This window comes from Cyprinodon tularosa, unplaced genomic scaffold (genome assembly GCF_016077235.1).
Source record: "Cyprinodon tularosa strain WSP-4 unplaced genomic scaffold, ASM1607723v1 ctg287, whole genome shotgun sequence".
NCBI classification, from domain to species: domain Eukaryota; kingdom Metazoa; phylum Chordata; class Actinopteri; order Cyprinodontiformes; family Cyprinodontidae; genus Cyprinodon; species Cyprinodon tularosa.
This window is the reverse complement of record NW_024038993.1, coordinates 490,836-511,037: the sequence shown is the minus strand read 5'-3', so window position 1 is coordinate 511,037 and position 20,202 is coordinate 490,836. Positions and strand designations below refer to the sequence as shown.

The 20,202-nt window shown below is 37.7% G+C and overlaps 1 long non-coding RNA gene across 1 annotated transcript; it reads left to right on the top strand.

Moving 5' to 3' along the window:
- Positions 1-5,200: 5,200 nt before the first annotated feature.
- LOC119787075 lies at positions 5,201-8,185 on the top strand. The gene is made up of 2 exons (XR_005281286.1): positions 5,201-6,661; positions 6,775-8,185. It is a non-coding gene; the product is annotated as an uncharacterized LOC119787075 (long non-coding RNA).
- Positions 8,186-20,202: the final 12,017 nt, after the last annotated feature.

The window sequence follows — 20,202 nt, the reverse complement described above, 5'->3', positions numbered from 1 at the left end:
ACCATTTAAAGGCTTTTGCAGGTGGTTTGAGTTAATTAGCTGATTAGAGTGTGGCACCAGGGGCCATCAATTTTGAACCTTTTCACAATATTCTAATTTTCTGATATGATGAATTTGAGATTTTCATTTGTTGTCATTTGTAATCATCAAAATTAAACAAAATAAACATCTGAAATATATGAGTTTGTATGTAATGTATGAATATAATATACAAGTTTCACTTTTTAAATGGAATTACTGAAATCAATCTACTTTTTCATGATATTCTAATTTTATGACCAGCACCTGTAAGAGGTCAAATAAAAGGAGGTAATAAAAGTCATTAAATAAGGAAACAAAACATAAAAAGTGAAAATAATTGCATAAATAAGTCTAAAAACATAAAAGACTAAACAAAAGAAAGAAAGTGATCACTTTATATCTGCAAAAGACGTCTGCTTTCACTTTAATTGTAACTGCGTCACATTTTCTAATAACTGAGCTGCATGAAAAATAGTTGTCCAGTTGTTTGTTCTAACAGAAAAGGCTTAACTGTGCCCAACGTTTAAACATACTTGGTCGAAAAGTTGTTAATTATTACAGAACAATTTGTTACGTAAACAGTGGATATAAGAGAAGTTTCAAAATTTGTAAGACAACATCTAAAAGTTTCAAAACAAGTTTTTCTTAGCAAAAGCCCCCTCCCTTTTCTTCTCTCCTCCTATGAGCCTGTCTGTGTGTGCGCTGACACACACACACACACCGAGCTGGAAGCTTAAAAACGCCACGACGTTCTGTATCTGTTAAATAGGACTATATGTTATTATAAACGAAACTATGTTAGAAGCCGGCATGTGTCTGTCTGTCTGTCTGTCTGTATGTTCTTTGTCTGTCTGTCTATTCTATGTTGTTTGTTTAATGTCAACATGTCTGTCTGGGGATAAAATATTAGTTCTATTATGTTTCAGTATATACAGATCAAAAGGAGAATTAAACAGCAGATAATTAGATTACAGTTATGTTAAAACATAGATTAATATGACAATAAGCATAAAATCCCATGAAGAACTGGATTCTCTCTATGCATCCATGTCCGGACATATGATGAGAAAGGTATGCAGGAAACCTGTTGCTGAAAAAGTCAAATTTCTGCACATTATTACTATTTGGATGCATTTTGAGTAATTCAGTAATGAGTGGGACCAAAGTCATCAGAAAATACTACAAGACAAACAATGACAAAACTTTCTAAAAAGAAAATACAAATAATGTGCACAAGAAATATCATCTGGTCTAGACAACTTCTATTATAAAGTGTTTGGTTTTAGTTATATTTTGTTTATGTTGTTTTGCAAATGCTATCGATGTTGCTGTGATTTCTGGAGGTGAACCTTGAGAGGAGCTGAAATTATTGATTCAAAGTGTTGATCCTCTTTTTCAAATGTTTATAAAAAGTGAAAACTATGGTCGATTTTATAAGAAATATATTGATTAATACATTTACATCTTACTATGTCTTGAAATTAACATGTTAAAGGTTAGAAAATCAATTTGTACTAAAAGTTCTGTAACCCCCCCCCCCCCCCCCCCTCCCACCTTCCACCCACCCAGTAAGGTCCAAAATGGTTCTGGGTTCTGTCCCGAGGCAAACGGAAACTCAACACACACACATTTTCTACACACACACATTATGCCTGACTCACACACAGCTGCTTGTTTTCGCTGAGAGGCAGAAGGAGAAGCACAGTTTCCAGAGTGCACACAGGGGCGATCAAAATAGAATTAGGGCCCGAGGGTTTAGAAGCATTTTTAACTGAAAACAATGTACTGATTGTTACACTAGAATGATATTGTTGACAGTATGTAAAGGGACTGATTTTTAAGCTTATATTTGATTATGATAAACCCCACATGATTAGACAAATCCTTCCTTTGCACATAGATGACAGAATTAGATTACTCCTGAGTTATGTTGATCTTACTGTAGCAAAGTGAATAAGTGAAACACTAATTATTAAGAATACTTAAAGGTGAATTAAAAAGAATATTTAAAGGTGAATTTTCAAAAAGAGCAAGTTACATTTATGCTGAGGATTTCTTAATGTAATTAACTTTTGATGAAACTTGAAACAGAACAAATACAACTCAACAATTATTAGGGGTAAGAGATAAATAAAATGAAGTCCTTTTAACACCTTGAAGCAAAAGCTGGAAAGTGGTTTTGCTATGGGAAAATTATGATTTATAAATAGTTTTTCATAAAACAATTAACAAGGCAAATTATTTTCCATGAACTTAATTAAACTTAAAACAGTATTGTGGTTGTCTTAAACATGGGGTGTTGTGAGAGACGTGCATTATTATTTACAGAGTAATGAAAAATGGTATGTAGACACAGGAGTTGGATGAGTTTGGCTGAAAGGTTAGGATTCGGTGCCCTGAGCCCAGGGGGGCTCAGAGCGGCACGAGAGTAGTCCAGACTTGTGACCAGCTGATTACTAAATGCCGAGGTGAGCCTGGTGAACTGAAGCCGTGCAGCCGAGACCGAATGAGGCGGAGACTGGAGGAATCACGGTCATCTAGCCGAAGCGGCTCGAGCAAAGAACACTGGCAGAACTAGAAAGTGCTGCAGCTGACATGAAAAGCTTGGAGGGAAGTGCTGGCCTTGTGGTTAGGGCATAGAGCTTGGAATCCTGCGGTTGCGAGTTCGAAACCCTTGTCCACAGACTGCCACTCTGGGTCTCTGAGCAAGACCCTTAACCCTGACTGCTCTCTGGTGCCCAACAATGGCAGCCACTGCTGAGATCAATAAAACTTCAATTAATTATTAAGCTCGGCCAAAATAGGAGATGGTTTCTGTTGCTGGTTGCTGGACGTGAAGAAAACACTGCAAAAAGCCAAACACATCAGATATTCAAATTAACACAGCTTTATGGTCAGAGTAAGTGAATTATGGTTTATTTATGTAGAACAGCAGAGATCAGCAAAACATTTACATTTACATGGTATCTAAAATAACATCTATTCTGTCTGAAAAAACAACCTATAGGTTTTACTGTACTTCTAATTCGAAAGCATCTATTGCAAACCAAATACAATCAAAATTGGTAATCAACGCCTTAGAGCAGTTGTGATTATCTTAATATAAGATTACATTCCAAACTATTTTGTAACATCATAATGCATTACGTTCTGGTTCAGATACTTTCTAAAACAAACGCTTAACAAAATATGGTCAGCATTTAATATAGAGTGATGTGAAGTTTGCTGAGCACATTATGAGACTTAGAACCAGCATGAGGAAGAATATCTCATATCACACTTAGTAGAGACATTTTAAGACTTAGAGAGAACATGCTGATCAGTTCATGCAATTAGAATTAAGTAACACTGAGATTTAGATAAGTTAATAACATTAGAGTAAGAGTTTGTCCTTTCTTTTCTTTTCTTTTTTCTGTTCATCTTAGAAAAGCTTGTTTCCAGCTTTGGGGGACAGAACTCACACTGACATTCTGTGTAAACCTGCTGATGTTTACTTTACAAAGACTGAATTAGTATTGGGAAAACTATAAGCAGTAATTGATAAGCCTCAAAATGTTCAAAATATGTTACTAATTGCCACTATGTAAATCATTACAACGGTTACATCCTGAATTCTATGGGATGTTGTTTGAACCTTATTTTACTTTTAGTTTGTTTTTGGAACAGTTAAGTTGAAAAACCACCAGCTATGATTTGTAAAGATTCAGCCAACAGTGAATCTACAGATGTTATTTCAAATATTACAAATCAGTTTTCTTCATTATGACTATATTCTATATTAAGGTTGATAAACATGATGTATTCATTGATCACAGGTTTGAATGGAAAAGATCAAACATTTCCAGACCAGTTTTTTTTAAGTACAAAGGTTCAGCCTCCTTAATGCAAGACACAATTTGGACCAGGTTTTAATTGCACATTCTGCATTAACAACGTACTAATTATTCTGCTTTAAGTTTCTCTTCACAGACGCTGCTAAACCTGAAACCTTTTCTGAAGGAAGACTCACGGTTTGTGCCAAATGTCATAGTCAGGTAGGAAAACTATTAATGGATATTACATAGAGCTCAGCTGCTAATACTTTGGAATTGTTCCCAAATTCAGTGATTTAAAACAAACAGTCTATAGTATTAAGAACTAAATCAGAAGAGAGAGACATGTGAAAATTATGTGACGATGTCAGAATAGGTCATGATTCAAATTAATTGAATAGAAACCTTCAATATGAACCTCCTAGTGATTATCTGGGCACAAAGTACAATGTAAGATTAACATGTGTACCTGTAAACTATATGGAATATAAATATTAGAGAATGCAAAAGAAGCTGCTAAAAGTAAATAAATCAGGAAAACTAAAATTAAGACTGTCTACAACATAAAAAATAAGATAAAAATTAAAGCAGCAGAAGCCTATGCAGTATTTAATGACAATGAATTTCCATAAATTAGAGATTCTATGAATCCTTAAATAATGCACTAGATGTACCTCTGTAAAAACTTTAAGTAAAACTAAGAAATCAGCATTCAGACTAGTTTCACAATAATAATCCAGGACGTTTATTGAAGTGAAATTTTCTCTCCCCCAGCATTAGGACTAGCTGTTTACTCAATAAAATACAGAAATAGAGAATAATGTTTGAAATGTTTTTGTACAAAATGTTACTTTGATTTTGAATAAAACTCTTACATCCTAAAGTGAGAGCAACATGTATTTACTTCAATATATGAGGAAGTTATCCTTTTGAGGAAACTAACAAATAATGCTGGAAACAGAACAAAGAAGCAGATCTGGTTCAAGAAGTGAAGAACCGATTATATTAATAGATGTAAGAGGTTAGTTATGCTTTAGATTACATTAGATGATTCTACGTGAAGCGTAGAATGAAAACTGTTTACTTCACTAAAGATTAGTATAGAGACAGATCAGAATCCTAAATGCAGATGACAAAAGACCTAAAACAGATTATAGGCTAAAACAGACTAAATACAGTGCTAGCTCAAAGCCAAATAAAGTATGTTAATACTTACTCTAATATCTTTGTGTTTCGAAAGACATTTTTTTCTGTCCGCCTCTCTCTTGGTTGTTTCATGGAGAGAGGAAAAAGTCACTCTGCATTCCAGTCTGATTAAGCAACTTCTGTGCGCCGTCGCACACACTCTTTCAAAGTCCACAGGAAGAAAACCTTTCATTTTTTCTAGCTTGGCAAAGAACTACAGGAATGATTAAGGTTAAAGTGGATACACTAACTTGTTTATGAATATCCAAGGCGAAACGTACAATCTTGAAAAGGGTTACATTCCTGGTTATCTGCACCGAGCCAACTAATATTTAACAGAATAAACATTATAATTATAGCTCAAATGTATCTATGCAGGGTTTGCAAGATCAAGGATTAGTTTAATTTAGAAATCAGACTTTACACAAATGTGATGAAAAGTTAAACATAATGTCTGTCTCCAATATGTAACGCAGATTGTCACACATGTTCTTAATACATTTCTAACAGTAAAACACTGATAAAAACAGGCCTTACAACTGGAAAAGCACCTTAAGATTTGAATTCAGGAATATTATGTAAGTGTGAGATTATGTGATCCAAGTGTATAAACTGTCCATTAAATCCTAGATCTAGATGTCTTTACAAATGTTGTTATAAAGCTCAGAAAGCCAGAATGCAGATTGTATTTAAAATAATGTAGGATGGCACTAAACTTGCTTCCAGAGGAAAAAGGATTTTTGCTTATATTCTCATTATTACTATACTGCTAAAGTTTTTACTACTTTTACTACTCTTGTGCATGAAAACCCTGGTTAATAAAATTGGAACAGACGGCTAAGATAATAAGAGAAAATATTTTCAGTGTTTAAAATTTTTTAGGGCAAAGATCACCAAATTGCCCCCAGATGATGCCTCCACCCTGACAAAATGGCTGAGCCTCGGTACGCTATGGAGCCTGAGAAGAACACCTGAGAGCTGAGAGCGGTTTGACTATATTATTTCTTGTATTTTCTTCTACAATCTAATTCCCATGAAAGAGGAACCTGTTTAAGGGTCGCATTGTAAATTGAAATTATTATTTTACTCATGTTTTTTTTCTTTCCTTGTGTCATTAACATATAATTGGGGATTGATGCACTTCGAGGAAAAGGACCTAGGAACTCTGTGATGAGAAGGACCTTACAGAGGAATAGAAAAGGTGATGAAGTTCCATTGTATTTATCTCACACTTAGCTGTGTTAACAAGTATTTAAATTATAAGATTCCTGAAAGTATTGTGGAGCATTTTTTAGGCTGTAACACCGATTGCACAGTAGGACTGGACTGCCATTTTCTTTGAGTAAAGGTTTCTCCTGTTTTTGTTATCTTAGGAAGGTAAGATGATTGTAATTTATTTCATGTTTCTTTAAACAGGTAAGATGATTCAACAAAAGATAGACTTTTTATTTGTTGTTTTGGCCTGAGGTCCAATCTGAAGTCCTACAATCGTGTTACATGATTTATTTCATTATTATCAGAAAGGTTAATTCTCTGAGATTTAAATTTTACAGTTTATTGGAGGATATTTGGAAGTATTAATAATTGCAGATAAGAGAGAAGATACACCAAGAGACAATGGGACTTTACTGCAACAATCAAAAGTTCTCTTATTTTAATTTGAACATTCATTGCAGAAAATGGTCTCATGAAAAACAGGATGTGTTACATCTCTAGATTTCGTTTCAAGATACTGGTCAGTTTTTTTTCCTCGCAGGATAACATCTGATAGTGAGATTTAAGGACACTGGGACAAGGACTGCCCTCACTCTGGATCCACATAAGCCATGGACACATGAACGATATGCGAGGCCCAGGGGACCACGACAACCAAGGAGCAGACTGACTGAACTCAAATATTAAGGGAGGTACATCAAAGAGTAATGAAAGGACAAGAGGACCTGCGAACTCTAGCTACACGTCAGAAAATGCAACACCAAGGAGCCACCAGGAGATGGACGACCGACAGGATCGGATGTGATGAAAGCATCACAGGAGGGAATGGGATCCTTCTCCAATTGAATTAGATAAGTCAAACACTACGTACAACAATAGGATTGGAATAATATGAATATTATTGTCTATGATTAGTTGATATTTGCTGATAAGAACGCTAATTGTGGTTTTTCTGTCTTACTCATTTTGAGGGGATGGATTGTAAAGACCGGTGACTCCAGGCATAAGACTGCAAACCTTCAACTTCTGCCTGCAAAATACTAAAGGCGGGAAGCGGTGATCCTGTGTTCATGCCTTTAAAAGCCAAGGACAGAGCCCTGAAGTGAAAGAACTATATTTTTGATTTTTTTCAACAGGAAAGAAGACCACACAAGTATCGATTATTATTGTATTCTGTAAATATAAACCTGATGATTGTAACATGCCATTGCTTTGCATTATAATCTGTATTACTGTCTTATTATTTTACATTGTAAACCATACATGGGCCGCTGTTTAGAGGACTGGGGACTCAGACTACTGACTGACTGACCTACTTAATTTTTCTTTTTCTTTCATTTACCTAGCCTTATATACTACAATACACTATAACTAAGTTCGAGTTATTTGAAATGTTTTGAATAGTTATCCTTCACATATTAAGTAATATCAAGATTGGGTTGAAGGGTTCAAACAGTGTTGGTTTCACAGATCATCATGAGTAGCATGGTCAAGATGCGATTTGTGCTACGGCCGACGCCGGAGGAAGGATGGATGTTTGGGGGAAGCATGGGTCGATGGGATAGTTTCCTCTTACATGAGTTTGAAATGAAAGAGAAAGATGCCCACAGGACGAAAAGGGGTTTTCGATCCCATACTAATCGAATCATGGCCATGTGGAAAATGATGATCTTTCTTTGAAGGTTCAGTAATATTCACTTTAGTTTTGTTATTAATCATGACACTTTAATTTTCATTTAATTTGTTTTTCTCAACTTGCATCCATACTGGGCTGCGTCGGTAACACTTAGATACCGTTTCATTTAAACTTCACATACACGTAAGTGCACTTAGTTGCGTGATATTACCATCACTATGCAAATTCTCATTAGTACTTCATTTTCAATGAACTACAGGAGGGAATGTAGAAGCGAATTGTGTTGCCTCAGGTCATCGTGACCTTAAGCTCACAATAATTGAGAACACAGAGCAAGCAGTCTGGGAGCCACGTACACATTTTGGCAATAACATGTGTTCACAGGCGATAAGCCGAGTACAAGTCTTGAAAAACAAAATCATTAGGCCCACTCAAAGGCCCACTCGCACGCAATCCGGTCACAAGCCAAGAACTTCCAGGAAATCTAATCAGAGCGTCCAGTCGTGCACATACATCCACACAGTGCAATGTTGAAACTATATAAACGCCCAGATTTGAAATGGGAGTTGAGAAAAGCTAGATGTGTTCTGTTGAAATGTTCAGCGCTGTGTTACGTGTACTGAGGACAGCATGTCAATTTGATCTATAAAATAAACGCTTCTTCTCCCGTCCTGGGGCAAGCAGATGATCGACTGAAGGTGTCCTGATTTTTGATATTTCACCATTGAAAACCACCACACTACCTACCTACCTACCCACCCACCCACCCTGGCAGCATCATCAGCCATGTTCCTTGTGCTCCTCCAGTGTTGAAAGCGAGAGGCTTTTTAGCGCAGTCTTACTCAGCATTGATAAACACAGGAGCAGGCTGACACCTGAGCATCTTCAAATGCTCGTCTTTCTAAAAAAGAATCTCCCCATCATGCTTGGACAGCAGTCAGGGCAAACAGTTGAAGGGAGTGTGTAGATGGAGATGGAGACAAGGTGTGGAGGAGATCGGGGAGTATAAGACATTTTTGAGTAATAGTTCACAATATTTGCACTGATTTTTTAAAGTAGTTTTGTTTTCAAGAGCAGAGTACTGATGCTGAGTTAATAGAATATTTTCCACTCTTGTGTGTTTTGCTTTTTTATTACAACTTACAGTAATACTTGCACATTTTACAGTTCACTGTTTTATTGTTCACTGTGCCATTTCAGTTTGCTTTTCATAATTTTGTCTATTTTGTGTTTATCTCTGAATAAACGGGTAAGTTTGTTGCTGTTATCAACTATTGTGTTTTATTCAAACTCACCTACTTCAGCTGGCTAGATGTTATCAAGAGTATTAAAACCCTTTTCAACATGAGCCTTAAAACTAAGAAATAGGCTAAATAACTTTAAACTTAAATACAGGCTAGGAGAATCGTATTGGTATCGACCAGTATCTGTATCGGATCGGAAGTACAAAACCTGGATCGAGATATCTCTAATCAGGACCTGTCATTGAAATCCGATATCAAAGAGGATTCTAGAATTTCCTTCTTTCTTCTACAGAAATGTTTATTTATTTATTTATTTTCTTTGGAGAGCTTGTTTGGAAAAGTCTCCTTAAATGCATTGCTTCATCTTTAACTTTGTATTCCTGCTTTTGTGTGCTTAAAAGGTACTATCCACACTATCCACGGTAGAGTAAACATAATCTTTCTATCTAATTGACACTAAGCTTATAGTTATTACTATGTCAACACTGGATTTCTGCTGCCTTTGAGCCTTTGGAGTGGTTGAGTTGGCCCACATTAAGGTCTGCTTTTCCATTCCACCCAGTCGTCTGCTGCCTGTACACATATAGCTGGACTAGCTCCCATACTCTTAGAGCCACATGTGCACAATCTCAGAGACCCAAGGAAACACTCAGACACACACTCCCAACTGCCTTATTTCCATCCTATGCTTCTCTCATACATACACACATTATGCTCCAATATTAGACAATTGTTCCAGGGCCAAGTTGAAAGCAGCTAGAAGTCCCTACTCCCAGAAGCCTTTTTGGTTCAGAGGCTAGACCAGCCAGTGATTGGCCGGTCAGAGGCTAGTCTACTTGGTGATTGGCCAGTGAGGGCCTCTAGTGCATGGTGACAGTAATTAGCACATGCTGTCCATTAACAAACGCAGATTAGGCATGAACCCACATGGCATTCTGCCACCTCCTTGGTGTGTGGGTATGTGTGGATAGAGCAATATTCCTGTGCCCTTTTTTATTGTTGATGATAGTGTTGGTCGAGGTTTTAGACTTTAGCACATGCACATATCTGTTGGTTAAACATCTATAATTATGTGTTTTTCTGTTTAAGTGTTTTAATTTACATGTGTGAGATAAGTGTATATTTGTGTTCAGTTCAATTTCCTTCAATGCTTCTGGTCAGTTTGGGAATTTAGGGAGAAGGGACACCTCCAAGCTTCTTTTGCTTCTGACTGATGAGATTGATTGACTGATGGAGACATGATATGTGGAAAGAGTTTATTTTTAAACATCGCCAATCTGTGTCCCTTCCCTTTTTTCCCCTTTTCAGAACTGTTTCTACATCGACCCTCCCCTCCTGGACTAGTGTGTCCGCCCTGCTGTGTGTGCTTAATGAAAGATAAGAACCGTCCTTTGCCACTAACACTGAGCCATAGACCCTCGGAGGACTGCACTAATCTGCTTGCCTCCTAATGGGGGCCACTTTGTGTCTGCCGAGGATCATTTCATATCAAACAAATTGTGTTCTGTGAAACCCATTACACATTAGGCCCTTTGGAGATGCTTTGCCCTTAACTGACACATAGAGGACATCTTTGGCCTGACTTTTGATGCTGCAAACATTTCTTGAGCTCTAGTAGTAAAAACTGGTCTGTGTGCCAAGTTGAAAGCTATCTGCGTCCTCAATAAAGATAGATAGAACTAAGCTTTAAATAATAAATAAGACAATCAAAAAGCAAAAAAAAAATAGTTATAAGATTGGAAGATAGAGGAAACTGAGGGGTTAATGAACTTTGATTTTCATTAAACATTCTCTCAGCTCTGCATACAGTCTCACACAATATACTTAGCATGTTAATAATTGATCCGTGAGTCTTTGCAAAAGCCAATGAACATTTTTAAGATTTGACGGGTTAGACTTTGATGGGTTTTTTTGTCCCCGCATTTTTATTGTCATTACACTGTAACAAGTACAGCAAAATCCACTATCTGCATTTAACCCTTCCACTTGGGGAGCAGTGGGGGGCCATATGCAGGTGCCCGGGTAGCAGTGTGGATTTAAGGGTCTTGCTTGGACAGCCCAAGTGGTAGTCTGTGGGAGAGGGTTTCGAACTCACAACCTCAGGATTCCAAGCCCTATGACCTGACCACTAGGTCGCCACTCCCCATTTGGGGCTTCAGGACTTCATCTTCATTATATTAGCGACACAAAGTAGCACGTAATGTGAGGATTTAGCTAAATGACCAATATTTTCTAATTGTTAGCAATAAAATCTGAAAAGTTTAGCCTGAGTCCCTTTTAGAACCATTATTCAATGCACTACAGAAATATTTTTAATTGCAACAGTTAGAAGTCTTTGAGCGCACACTGCTACCATTCTGCTTCATTCTAGCTCCATTCTCCCATTCTGAAGTATTTGTGAGTTCAATCTCTAACATTTTGCTCTCTCTGCTTTTTCTCATAGTAGCTTCATCTAGTCTGTTCCTGTTTGGCTTTGACACCATCCCGGACAGAAATATCAGCTGTGCTGCTGCCATCAATATCTTTGTTTATAGTGTAGGTGTTGGAGCTTTTCAGCGTAGTCCTGTTTCTCTGAGTGTGATAACTATATCTGTTCTCTTTATCCTCTGTAATGGGAGCTGGCTGGGAGCTTGTCTGCGTGGCCATGTGTGTCCTGGACGGGGTCGCCTATGGAGCTGGTTGACAGTTTCCTTTTCTTCCTCTGCTTCTTTCTATCCCTATGTCCTCCAGAAGTCTAAGCCTATAGCAGCATAACTATAGAGACTCTAATGATAAGCTTTATCAAAAAGGAAAGTTTTAAGCCTACCCTTAAAAGTAGACAGGGTGTCTGCCTCACAGACTAAAACTGGTAGTTGGTTCCACAGGAGAGGAGCCTGATAACTAAAAGATCTGCCTCACATTCTACTTTTAGAAACTCTAGGAACCACTAAACCTCAACAATAAGAGGGAAGTGCTCTGTTAGGAACATGAAGAACAATCATATATCTGATATAAGATGAAGCTTGCCATATAAGGATTTATAAGGGGAAGGAGGATTTTGAATTCTATTCTGAATTTAATATGTAACAAATGCATGCACCAGTTTCTCACCTGGTCAAGATGTTTCTAAATTTTACAATATTCCAGAGATGAAAGAAGGAAATTCTTGAAACCTATTTGATATGGGATTCAAATGACTGGTCTTGATCGAAAATAACACCAAGATTTCTTACTTTGTTATATGAGATTAATTTAATCCCATACAGATGAGGTGCATTGATTTATACAGAGAATTTGAATTACATTTTATAAGACTCCTGTGTCTTAGTACAATTGCAGTTGTGCTGTACGGTGTCCTGTATCTTACTATTTGTTGAATTTATTTTAGATATTTATTTATGAAGAAAATCCTTTTCCTTCCACTCAATCATATTGCACTTCTTTTTGGTGCAGCACATATAGATCATAGTAGAATTAATTAGAGTTTGTGGTTGTTACATAAAAAATATGTTTTGGGCATTTCATACAAAAACACAAAATGTTGAGTTTCGAGGTTCTAAATAAATTTTCAAACGTATTTATGGTAAAAAAAAAGCTATAATTTTAAGGAAATAGTGAGAAAACAATTTTAGGGAATGTGTTCGAAATATATATCTTCTCACCTTGCAAAACACAACTACTGCAGCATAAAGCAGCTGGTGCGAAATATGTATAGTAAATTTCTGTTTGTGTTGACAATAGTGTAAACTGTTAGGACGGTGTCACCCCATGTGCAGGTCATTGCTCTTAATGTTTATGTTATATATCTGTCGGTCTGGACTACATGCTTTTGTGTTTCTCTGTGCACTGCCCAGTGTGTGCTTGTGTCCCTAAGTGTATGCCATCAGTTCTGCAAGGGAGAAAACAGGGAGGGGAGAAACCAGAAAATGATCCAGGGCCGATACATATGAAACAGGAGGGCTCATACATAAACATAGCACCAAGGCCCCGGGGCCAGGCAATCTACGAGGCAAATTGCTCACCAGTCAGCCATGGAGGCCGTACTGTTTACTATGCATGAGGTCTTGTGACATGCTTTAAAGCCAGCCCTAAAACAGGATGACTGGTCCAGTGGCTGTGAAGAGTTGGCTTTTCTGTTGCTATGTAGTATTTTGCTGTGCAGATCCCCCTTTTACTCAGAAGAGCTGTGGTGTGTAGAGTAGCCAATATGAAAGGCAAAATATGGCACAGGGATACATTCTAACCATGTGCCCTTTGAAACATGAAGTTTCTGTAATGATGGGCACTTTGAGAAACAGTTTCAGACTAAAACAGCATGCTGCCTTTCCAAGTACCTTTTTGTGGTACGTTAAAGACAGAAGATGGTACGGTAATAAAAGCTAATTTGCAGAACTGAATGAATGATTCATATTTTCTTTGTTATAATTCAACACTTATGCAACGTTGTTACTTGGGAACAGCTTTAAACAGGCTGTGTCCAAAGCCGGCCATCGAGGGCTGCTGTCATGCAGGTTTTCGATGTTTCTCAGCTTCAGCACAGCTGATTCTGATGAGTGTAGCCCAGTCAAAGTCAGCTATTAATTAAAATCAGCTGTGTTAAAAAAATGGGAAACTGATTAATTGTGTGAGTTCTCTCATTAATTACTTGCGTTTTGGTGTTTTTTGCAGCGTATGGCGATCTGACCGATCTGGGTTTTTTTTGTACATGACTAAAGGGATACACGCCTGTTGAGGTAGTTTAAAGTCTATTTTTCGTTCAAACCTAAAGGAATAAATGCAAATCTGACATCTTGAGCATGCATACTGACTATAGGTATACTGGTTTGATTGGGTATGCTCATCTGACAGAACACCTTTGTGTGTCAACTGTCAAGGTTGCTAAGTAACAGAGCATACAGCGGAGAAAGCCGCAGAAGGCTAGACCTGTTTAAATTGACAGCCCAAACTCTTCCACTCTCCTTATTTTCATGGACTTTGAAGGATCTAGTCCAGATAGACCATGTCATTGGAAGACACAGCCCATAAATTCGAACGCATCCATTGTGTTTCCCATCATGCACCCCATAGTCAATGATGGGAAAACGCCTTCCTGACATTGGTGAGCAAACAGGTGTTAGGATCTAGGTTTTATAAATAAAAACACCCTGACATGTCCTTGGCACCCTCTCTGTTTGTCTTTTTTTTCTTCAAAATATATATGAATAAAAATTTGTATATTTAGTCCAGGTAAAACAATCCACAGATATAATATACATGCCATGTTAGGCTATCCTTGGCTGATATTTTTGTGTTGTAACATGTAATACATTATAATAGTTGTATAATTTTATCATTCTATTTTTTGTTCTGTTTTACATTGTATTGGCATTGTTCGGGATATTTGCTTCCTTCAGTCTGAAATTAATTAGGGATCTTTAAAAAAATCCTCCACATACCTTTAGGTTAATTTAATGCTTTTAATCAGGCAAATCCCTATGACACTTGATAGGATCAAAAAATAAAAAAGGTTTGGATGATCAAAGTCGATTTAGATTCAGCAACTGAGACAACTACTTTTTTCCTAACTTGGTTTGGAAGGGTTTTTCTTCTTAAATTAGTAAATCAATATTTTAAAACGTTTTATATTCACTCATATTTATGTTGCTCAGTTATCTGAAACATGTCTTAGGAAAGCAAACATTATCTGACAGCACTAGATCGATCAAAATCTGTATGAATTATTTGAAATGTTTGCTGTAATATTTCCCATTTGAACACAATAGCTATTCAAATGTAGCATTATAATCTTACAGAATACACATGTAAACTCCAAACCAGTATTGTAATGCTTCAGTCATTATTTGTAACATCAAAACACACAGTAAAAAATAAACCACACACATTTACATTTTTTCAAAATAAGAGAAACTGCAGTAATCATGGGTAGAACCGCAAAAGAGAAATCACCATGATATATTAACACATGAAGTCACCAATAAACAAGCAGCTAGGACCACATCTGTTCCAGCTTGCATTTCCCAGTCCAATTTCTAAGGAGTTAGTGGGTGGGGGTGGTGATGGGTGATTCCTCTTCAATTCAATTCCAATCTGTGTGACCAGAGGGTCCAAGTTCAAGTTCAAAGTCAGGCAACCATGGCACCAGAATGGGAATTGCCCACCCGCAAATTCCTGCCCAGAGTGAACCATCACAATTGTAGTTTAAGTTGAGACAAATCCAATACAGAATCTGTTGAAGCGTCCTTTAAAGGAATGTCTTTCTGTGTCTACGGATGTGTGCATGGAGCATTGTTTGTGGACTTCTGTCACATTACAAACACCTTTGCTGCCTCTGTTTTTCTCTATCTATCTGTTTTTCCTCTGTTTCTCTCTCCAAGGCTATAATTATGTTAATACTATGTATATAGCAGTGGCCCCGGAGGCTATATTGAAGGCACCCAGGTCTTTCTCTCCTGTAACAGTATTAGAGTGCTATTGAAAAGGATGGGTGAAAAGGGGGGCAGGATAGAGAGATAGCATGGGGTGGCAAATGGGACATGACCACCGTGCTCTCTGTCAAGACGCCGACCATTGTCTGGCCAAAGAAAAGGGCCTCCGCCGCCAGTAGGACAATAATAAAGAAGCAAGAATGGGCTGTGCATATTAAACAACACAACGGGCTGAGCAGACCAACCTGCATGGGTGCGATGAAAGGGGCAGGACGAGGAAAACAGGCCGAATGAGAGGCGGGTGCAAAAAGAAGTGGGTGGAGGAGGATGATGTGAGAAAGGCAAATGAAGTGCATGTTGTCAATGTTATACTGTAAATTCTGTTTTATTTCTTAGAAATAAATAGTAGGTTAGAAAAAAAAAGACAAATAAAGATTAAATAATATAAAGAATATTTATATTATTTAGCCATCTACCAGTGTTTATAACCTTTCCTCATGCTTGGCTCAAAAAGTATATTTCCAAATAAAGGTCACGTTACTCAGCCCTACATGATAGCCAGTTTTTAAAAAATACAAGTAGCTGGATTTTCTTCTTGTTGTCCTATAATTTTAACATCATAATCAGAATAGCTTTATTTTCATCCTTTGTATCTGAGCACTGTTCTGTAGCTGCTGTTACAGAACAGTTTTCTGTGATTGCCTGGCCGAAATATATATATTTTTTATTTTAACTGACAAACAATGTTAATAAAATTAGAGCCCCTTTACCCTTTAGCAACCTTATCCAGTAATTTACTGGAAATTTACTGGGTGAGGGTTATGTGTTAATAAAGCCAGAACTGATATACCGTGTGAAACTAACCCAGCGTTTTAGTAGGTCAAGACCTAATATCGTATCCACTAATTTACTGGGACTGTTTAGTTGAAAAAAAATGTAACATTACTGGGAAAGGCATTTATTTTTGTTTTTATTTGAAATGCTCATAGGAACTTATTGCTTATAACGCTGATTCCTGCTACAAGAAACTCTGCAGCAACAGCATGTCTAATAAATATAGACTGACAGCATTTTATCAAGCATTTTAACAAGTAAGCAAACACATTTTTAAATGCGTAGAAACTGGATACTTCTGGAAATAAAATGAAATAGCTTCCCTACTTGTGTCCTTATGCCCTAAAATTGAATTCTCCAGTAGTTTTAATAACACTACCAACAATAGGAACCGCTGCACCCAAAGCACTTGTTTGTTTTTGCTATTCAGCTATTTAAAAAATTTAATTTGAGCAAAAATTCTTCTTTAGAGGTTTGTTAGATAATGTATAGTTATCTTACTTGCATTACTACTACCTGCAGGTGATATTAATACATGCAACCTACTGTTTCCATGTTGTTTGAAAAAATCTGACCTGGTTATTAACTGAGACTAATTTACAAGTGTGAAAGATTATTTTTTTTACTGGGAAATGTTGTCCCAGGAAATTACTGTGAAGGAGGATTTTATTTAATGTGTACGTACATTAATGAGGTGTTAGAAAAAAAAATTGGGAGAAAGCAGCAACATTTAGAGTAAAAATATAAGAACTTTGCAACCTTTATTGCCCACATTTCACACTCTGTCCTAAGTAATGTTGTCCTTACGCTTTGGCCTGTTGACCTGACAAGACATTTTCTTGACATTTAATATAGCAGTTTTTGTCTGCTCTCTTTTCCCTTCAGCTGTTTTGCCACGTTTGCAGTTCTACACTATTTTCATAAGGGAATTAAAACAATTATTTTGCATTCATTTTGCAGTCACTCAAAGTACTAGTTGATGGTTCAGTAAGGAATAGTATCAGTCAGAAATAGCCCGGATAGTGTTTCTCTAAAGACAACCAAGAAATGAAATGAATGTTTAAGTATGAGGAAACATGGGCAAAACTCAAAAGTTTGAAATCATAAACCAGCGAGTCTCACCTAAACTTCTGATTTTTTTAATACTCCTATTATATAAAAAAACCCGCATGTGATCATGCGGAAGTTATCAGTGCATGGCTAAAATATGGTTGTGCTCCCCCTGTCCCACACAGGGTCAATAGAGGCATAGGTGTGGGAGGCTCTATATTGTTTCATCACATTTTCCTTGCTGGCCTTGCAACATGGCTACCATCTGTTTGTATGCCACAAAGGTTTTTGTCTCTCACCTTCTTTTCTTCATCCCTGTCATCTTCCTGCACATAATTTACGCTTCACTCATCCTCCCATTCTGATCCTTCAACCTATCACTTTTTATTCTACTTTAACTCAGTTTAATATTCTCCCTCTGTTTTAAGTTTTGTGTCATGAACACAATATTTGAGCAATTGTTTTAAATAGCGTTTTTGTTTCTAAATGAACCTTTAGAAGTTGATCAGAGCAGAGGCATTCACAGAAAGAAGTTACATAGAGGAGTAGACACAGCAGCACCTCTTACAGGCCAGTGTGTGGCAGTGTGCCACAGTTAGAGCAGACCTTATTATTGTATTAGACACAGAGTATATAATATCTATTGGGAGAGTATATAACACTATCTTTAAAACTGCTCCTATTATTTTGTAAACTTATATGTTTTTTAAAAATCACTGTATATTCTGGTGAATGTAAATTAGAATACTTGTGTTTAAACTAGTCCTCATTTAGACAGCCAGAGGGAGTGAAAATAGCCAAACAACTGCCCTACTCCAAAAAAAATTAAAGGAACACTCAAATAACACATCCTAGAGCTGTATAAATAAAATATTTTCTCAGTTAATACTTACTGTACAAAGTTGAATGTGCTGACAACAAGATCACACACAAAAAAAAAAAGAAAATCAAGTGTATTAACCAATTGAGTTAAACACAACATTAAAGTGGAAAAACACAACACAGGCTGATCCAACTTTGATGTAATGTCCTTGAAACAGGTAAAAATGAGGCATTGGAACTGTATGTTTTGCCCCAAAGATGCCCGTATGACCTCCGTACAACACCTGGGAATGCTCCTGATGAGGTGGCAGATGGTCTCCTGTGGGATCTCCTCCAAGACCTGGACTAAAGCATCAACTAACTCCTCTACAGTCTGTGGTGCAACATGACAGTTGTGGATGGATCGAGACATGATGTCCCAGATGTGGTCAATCGGATTCAGGTCTGGGAAACAGACCTGAAACAGGCAGGCGAGTCTATAGCTTCAATGCATCTTTTAGGAACTGCAGACACACTTCAGCCCCATAAGGTCTAGAATTTTCCTGCCTTAAGAGGAACCTAGGGCCAACCCCACCAGTATATGGTCTCCCAAGGGGTCTGAGGATATCATCTCGGTACCAAATGCTATTATGGTATCTCAGGTGAGCACAAGGAGGAGTGTGCGGAGCTCTAAAGAAATGCCACTCTACATTATTACTGACCCACTGCCAAACTGGCCATGATGAAGGATGTTGAAGGCAGCATATCGCTCTCCACTATATCTCAAGACTCTGTTACGCCGATTACATGTGCTGAGTGTAGCCTGCTTTCATCCGTGAAGAGAAAAGGGCACCAGTGACAAGTTTGCCTGTCTTGGTGATCTCTGGCAAATTCTAAGCATCCTGCATGATGTTGGGCTGAGCACATTTCGTATCTGTGGACGTTGGGCCCTACCATCCTCATTGAGCCTTTTGATCAACATCTGTGCAGAGGCAGGCACATGTATGGCCTGCTGGAGGTAATTTTGTAGAGCTCTGGCAGTGCTCCTCCTGGTTCTCCTTGCACAAAGAGGGAGGTACTAGTCCTGTTGCTGGGTTCCTGCCCTCCTACAGCCTCCTACATGTCTCCTGCTGTACTGACCTGTCTCTTGGTACTGCTTCCAGCCTCTGGACACTACGCTAACAGCCACAGCAAGCCTTCTTGCCACAGCTAGCATTGATGTGTCATCCTGGATGAGCTTCACTAACTCAGCTAGTTTTATGGGTTGTAGAGTCTGTCATATGCTACCAGAGTGTGAAAGCACCACCAACATTCAAAAGTGACCAAAACATCAGCCAGAAAGCATAATAGCTGAGAAGTGATCTGTGGTCCCAACCTGCAGAACCATCTCTTTATTAAATGTATCTTTCTAGTTGCCAATAATTTCCACCTGTTGTCTATTCCATTTGCACAACAGCATGTGAAATTGATTGTTAATCAGTGCTCCTTGGACAATGGACAGAGATTTCTCAGAAGTTATATTGTGTTGTTTACGTGGCCCCTTTATTTTTTGAGCACTCTATAAAGTCTTTAAGGAATTCAATTGATTAATAGCTTTAAGCAGTTGGAAACATCCTATAATCTAGTGTCTTTAGTTTGTAATTTCCTCTCAAGGTACTAAGCGCTAAACCCTCTGTGTTGTTCTTGGCATTCCTCAGCTGGACCGGAGAACATCGTGCGGACACTGATACCTTCCTCTGGGATCCATTCTCTTCTCGATTTGATGGAAGCCTAAAAAAGGCCATAAGCCAGGCAGCTCCCGTTATGTCTTCAGTCATAGAGCCTTGGGGCGAAAAATGCTCCCTTCTTTCCTCAGCACACCTTAAAGTTTCAACAAGAAATGACATATGCCCTGACGTACAGGGGAACAGGGCCATACGCCTGCCAGAGTCAGGTCAAGTGTTGAGTTACTGGACTGAACTTTGCTTCACTTCACAAGTATTTTCTCTTACTTTGGATGG